Source organism: Nerophis ophidion, linkage group LG28, assembly GCF_033978795.1.
Source record: "Nerophis ophidion isolate RoL-2023_Sa linkage group LG28, RoL_Noph_v1.0, whole genome shotgun sequence".
Classification (NCBI taxonomy): domain Eukaryota; kingdom Metazoa; phylum Chordata; class Actinopteri; order Syngnathiformes; family Syngnathidae; genus Nerophis; species Nerophis ophidion.
In genome coordinates, this window is record NC_084638.1 from 18,375,681 (window position 1) to 18,381,887 (window position 6,207).

General features: G+C 36.0%; 2 non-coding genes across 2 annotated transcripts; one reads left to right on the forward strand and one right to left on the reverse strand.

Annotated features, from left to right (window-relative positions):
- Positions 1 to 4,752: 4,752 nt before the first annotated feature.
- trnak-uuu (transfer RNA lysine (anticodon UUU)) lies at positions 4,753 to 4,825 on the forward strand. The gene has a single exon. It is a non-coding gene; the product is annotated as a tRNA-Lys (tRNA).
- A 613-nt stretch (positions 4,826 to 5,438) lies between these two features.
- On the reverse strand, positions 5,439 to 5,511 carry trnaf-gaa (transfer RNA phenylalanine (anticodon GAA)). The gene has a single exon. It is a non-coding gene; the product is annotated as a tRNA-Phe (tRNA).
- Between the last annotated feature and the right edge of the window lie 696 nt (positions 5,512 to 6,207).

The following is a 6,207-nucleotide window of genomic DNA, read 5'->3' on the forward strand; positions in this document are numbered from 1 at the left end:
TGAAAAACTTATTCGGGTGTTACCATTTAGTGGTCAATTGTACGGAATATGTACTGTACTGTGCAATCTACTAATAAAAGTATCAATCAATCAATCAATGGTGACTTTTAAGGGCAGGAAAGAGGCCTTTGCATGGGGATTTTAGAGCCTATTACAAGTACTTGAATCACGGGAACTAAAAAAGAATGTCTTATGCTCCATGACTGAGCATTTCAGGGGCCGTAAAAAATTAAGCAAAATGCTTTCGAGGGTTGGAAGGAGGCCTTTCCATAGGGTCTCAGAGCCTAGTATTGGTTAGCAGAGTAGGGAATTGAATCCCTGAAGCTCAAAAAGAATGTCTTACGCTCCATGACTAAGCATTTCAGGGTCTCTAAAAAATTAAACAAAATGCTTATGAAGTAAATTTTACTGCTAACAAGTTTTACTGCAAACATTTGGCAGATTTTTCAGAAATGTTAAAAAAAACTTAGGAGACTAATAATTAAGTCTCCAAGTGTAGATGAACTATGCTCCATAAAATGTTGTTGTTACGTATTATTGTTGTTTACAACAAAGACAACAAAGTTTGTATTCTCAAATCAATAGGCCAACCAGAATTGCAAGTCACAGTGCTACACTTATTGACAATATCTTTACTAATGTCTTTGATAATAATACAAAAAGTGGACTGTTTACAACCGACATCAGCGACCATCTGCCAGTTTTTACTATTTATGATGGGAACTACAGGAAGAAGAACATTGACAAAAAGATATTTCAAAGACTATCCACAGAGGAAGGAATGATTTCCTTCAAGAAGGATCTGAGGAAACAAATTTGGGACAATGTATACAATGAAGATGATGTAGATGATGTATATGGGATTTTTTTAAACACTTTTCTAACACTCTATGATAAACATTGTCCGTGGAAAGAACTTAGTAAGAAGCAAAATAAGAACAACCAACCATCGATGACAAAAGGACTGAAAAATGCTCGCTACAAAAAAAACACATTATCTCAAATATTTATAATACAGAGATCTAAAGAGGCAGAAATATAAAATATAAAATATACAAATATAAAAACAAGCTATTTGGTATACTACGGACATGTAAGAAGAAATACTACAGTCAATTATTAAACAAGAACAGAAACAACATGAGAGCTACATGGAGCATCCTAAATAGCATCGTTAAAATGGTGCTAGGAATGATTACCCCCAGTACTTTCTAGATGGAAATAAAAAAATGACAATATGAACCAAATAGTTGAAGGTTTTAATGATTACTATGTTAATATAAGAAAACATATGGAACAAAGAATTCCAAATGCAGATGATGGGTCAGTTGAGAACTTGAGTGAGATCATAGACAGAAATCCCGATTCCATATTTCTTGAGAAGGTGACCAAAGAAGAAGTAATCAAAATTGGAAAAAATTGTAAATCTAAGACCTCAACCGACTGTCATGGAATAGATATGGTAACAATAAAAAAGGTTATAGAAGACATTTCAGAACCTCTGACATATATCAGCAATGTGTCATTTCTAACCGGCAAATTCCCTGACAAAATGAAAATGGCAAAAGTCGTACCAACTTATAGGAATGGAGGCATACACCAGTTTAATAAAGACAGACCAGTTTCATTACTTCCACAATTCTCCAAAATCATGGGAAAACTATTCAATAGCCAATTAAATATATTCATCAACAAAAGTGGGACACTTGTGGGGAACCAATATGGATTCCGATCAAATATCTCAACATCGATAGTATTAATGAAAATAACAGAGGATATTACCAATGCAAAAATGGTAAAGAATGTGCGGCCACAGTATTCATGGACTTAACAAAAGCATTTGACACAATTATTCATGATATTTTAATACAAAAATTAGAACGATATGGTATCAGAGGTTTGGTCTTGAACTGAGTAAGAAGTTATTTAACCAACAGGAAGCAATATGTGAAGATGGGTGAAAATATGTCAGCACAGCTAGATATACCTTGTGGTGTACACCAGGGATCAATACTGGGACCAAAATTGTTTAATCTTTATATAAACGACATTTGTAAAGTTACAAAGGACTTAATTAGTTTTATTTGCAGACGACACAACTGCTTTCTGCTCAGCAGAGAGAACACACAGAAGATAATACAAATAATAACAGAAGAAATGAACAAATTAAAAAAAATGGTTTGACAAAAACAGACTATCTTTGAAATAATGCTATTTGACATCAGTAGTAAAGGGCCTCATACACAAATACAAATAGACAGAGTAGAGTAGACATTGAAAGGGTAAAAGAAACCAGATTTTGGGGAGTATTAATGGATGATAAAATGAACTGGAAATCTCATATACAAAATATACAACGTAAGGTGGCAAAAAACATTTCAATAATGAATAAAGCAAAATACGTCCTGGGCCAAAAATAACTTCTTATTCTCTACTGCTCGCTAGTGTCACCATATCTGAGTTATTGTGAAGAAATATGGGGAAATAACTATAAAAGTACACTTCCTTCGTTAACCATGTCACAAAAAAGATCAATTAGACTGATACATACTGTTGGATATAGAGAACATACAAACCCTTTATTTATTGAGTGACAAATATTAAAGTTTGATGATTTGGTAAAATTGCAAACAGCTAAAATGATGTACAAAGCAAACTATAACTTGCTACCAAAGAATGTACAACAATTCTTACCAATTAAAGAGGAGAAATGTAACCTTAAGGGGAAAATCTTATTTAAAACATTTGTATGCACGTACAGCACTTAGAACCTTTAGCATATCAGTATGTGAAAATAAATTATGGAATGGATTAAGTAAAGAAGTTAAACATTGTACTGATATGATCCAGTTTAAGAGGTTGTTCAAATTAATAGTGCTTACAAAGTACAAAGAAGAAGAATTATAAGAAAGACTTTCAACCTTATTGAAAATAAAATATTCTTCATCTCAGTATGCTAATAATGACTGAATTAATTAATTACATATTACAAAACTGTCGTATTACTCATTCACGGATGTGATTTAACTATTTTACTATAAAAAAGGTCAGTAAATGAATGTATATATTTGTAAACGCTCTGAAGTGGAAAGGTGTAGGATGAAATAAATGTAGCTTCTTCCTACTCCTTTTCGGACATGATGTAATGTGAAATGGTATTAAATTGTCTGATGTATTATGTTGTAAGTATGTTCATGTTCGAAATAAACTAAAGAAAGAAAGAAAAGAAAGAAAGTATTGATCGATTGACTGAGCTTATAATGCAATTTTACCAAGTTTTAAAGTAACAGCACAAAGCACACATCAGTCATATTAAATTATGCATCAAGGCCAATATTGTAATGAAATACAATTGATAGTTTTAATATTGCCAGAGTACCTGGTTGGTTTCACATCTTGTTCAACCACTTACCAGAGGGAACAAGATACCTCTTTTTTCAAAAATCATCATAAAACAGCTTGAAGAAAGGGTAAAGTGCTATGACCCGGATTCGAACAAGCGTTGCTGCGGCCACAACACAGAGTACTAACCAATACACAATTACAGCTGTTAACTATTCCCAAAAATAAAAATTAAAAAAATGCATGTTCCAGTTAGTACATATTTATTTTAAATTTAAAAAAAAATACCAGAAGAAATGGCACTGAATTTTGTTTCAGTTCAACTAACAAAAACCAATGAGCTAAACCGGAGTTGAACTTAGAATCTTCTGATCCGTAGTCAGACGCGTTAGCCATTGCACCACTAGCCCTAGGTAAACAAAAAATGTACTGCAGTACAGCTTGTGTATTGTACACATCTTACGCCAAAGGAACACACAGTTTACATTAGGCTTACTACCAAAACAGAGCTTTACTGACTGCTTATGTTGGACTTTAAAATCTAGTGACCTTCTATTTGTTGCAGCCTGGGCCTTCACCAGCTCTACCTGTTGCAGCTAACCTCCACTAAAAACTGAAGAAAAATGCTTTTGGCAAAATTCTGGGGAGCATCCTAGTTGAATCTCTGTCCGGACTGGAGCCTGCAATGACGACGGAAAAGTTTATCAGGACTCCTCTTCCTCCTATCCAGGAGATCGCAAAAAGCCACTGCCTGACCAGGGCTCAGAAAATCTGCAAAGACTCCGCCCACCCCCACCAAGGACTGTTTTCACTGCTGATCTCTAGGAAGAGGTTCCGCAGCCTCCGTAGCAGAACCTCCAGGTTCTGTAACAGCTTCTTCCCTCAGGCCGTAAGACTCTTGAACGCATCATAATTAAATGATCACCTCAACTCCCCCCAAAATGGATTAACTCGCTAGAATAAAAAAGACAATATAACATACATCCATAAACCTGGATGCATATGAAAAAGTGCAATGTATTTATCTGTACAGTAATCTATTTATTTATATCTGCACCTTATTGCTTTTTTTTTTTATCCTGCACTACCAAGTGCTAATGCAACGAAATTTCGTTCTTATTTGTACTGTAAAGTTCAAATTTGAATGACAATAAAAAGGAAGTCTAAGTCTAATCCAGCTCAGAGTTGGCAACTTCGGAGAGGAGCTTCTTTTTCGGTAAAAACCTTCTTTGTTGATGACGATGTAAAACTGGCCTAACTGTCAAAAATGAGCTTTGGATTCAAGCAACTGGCGAGCTTGAGCTTTGACAGTTCCCAGTTTGTCACTGAACATGCTGACTAATTCACCTTCACTTGAGATTGACAATATTGCTGTTCTCTCAGATGTTGAGAACATCAGCATTGATAAAGGCCTGGGTAGCTCAGTCGGCAGAGCATCAGACTTTTAATCTGAGGGTCCAGGGTTCAAGTCCCTATTCAGGCAACTGATGCCAACCTCCTTACACTTCTCCAGAGACATCCCTTTGCCACACTGCAGCAGTCATTTTAACCTTTATTTTAACTGCATTTATAGTTTTCAACAGCGATTGTTTTTTCTCTATTTCATCTGAAAAACTGAAATCCAAAAACATTCCTCACATCCACTTAAGCTCTGGTGGGAGAGCGTTAAAATGTGATCATCTGAAGGTTTAACCTCAATACCTTAAACATAAATTGTTAGACAGTGTATCTGTATGAAAGTTGTGGTTAATCTTTTGCTGTAGGTGTGTTGGATGCACCCTCACTTCACACTCATCCCCCAGCTTTATTACTCTCAGTTTCAAGTTATACAGTCCAAAAAATACCCCTAAGGCAACAAATTTGTGTTTGAAACAGCCCAATGTAAGGGTCAGTTAAAGACCAAACATTGGCTTAAGGAACGATACACAGTTAAACCACGTAACGGTTGTCCAAATTGAAAATGGAGGAAAGGTTTGTAACAACTGTTGCTAGGATTCCACCAGCAAGGCTGGCAGGTCAGGGAGACCATTTCAATATTGTAAGAGCCACAGAACGTGTATTAGTAACAAGAATTGATTGAGAAGTTCACAGAGTTGTGCTGAAACATGGGGTTGAACCAAGGACCTTCAGATCTTCAGTCTGACGCTCTCCCAACTGAGCTATTTGAGCTTTATGAATGGATCTTGGGTTCACATATCCAAATCTAACCAAGGTCTGCCCTATTGGTGACTTTTGAGGGGTGGAAGGAGGCCTTTCCAGGGGGTCTCAAAGCTTAGTCTAAAGAATGTCCTACACTCCATGACTGAGCATTTCAGGGTCTCTAAAAAATGTACCAAAATGCTTCTGAAGAATGTTTTACTACTGAGAATGTCATGATTATTGCAAACATTTGGCAGATTTTTCAGAAATTTTCAAAAGTTCTTAGGGGGTTAATAATTAAGTCCTCAAGTGTAAAAGAACTATGCTTGAAAAAAAGGCAGTTTAAAGGGTAAAGTGCCATGACCCGGATTTGAACCGGGGTTGCTGCAGCCATAACACAGAGTACTAACCACTATACGATCACGGATGTACCTACCCTCCCTGATTGATAATGTGTTTGCTCCCCTGATGTCTAATGTTGAGCGATCTATTAAAGCGAAATTCTGTTTAAATAACATCATTGAACTGAATCTCATTCAGTGTGCTAATACCTAATGTCATGGGAACATTTCTATCTCATCCAACAAATAAAGTCAATGGACGTCCTCCTTCTTCAGGGTCATTGTATTCTCAGGTCATGAAACGAATTGTTCAGTTTGTCCTAGATGACGTTTCGCTCCTTATACAAGCAGGCTTCATGCTGGCATGGCTTGTCAGTCATTAAAG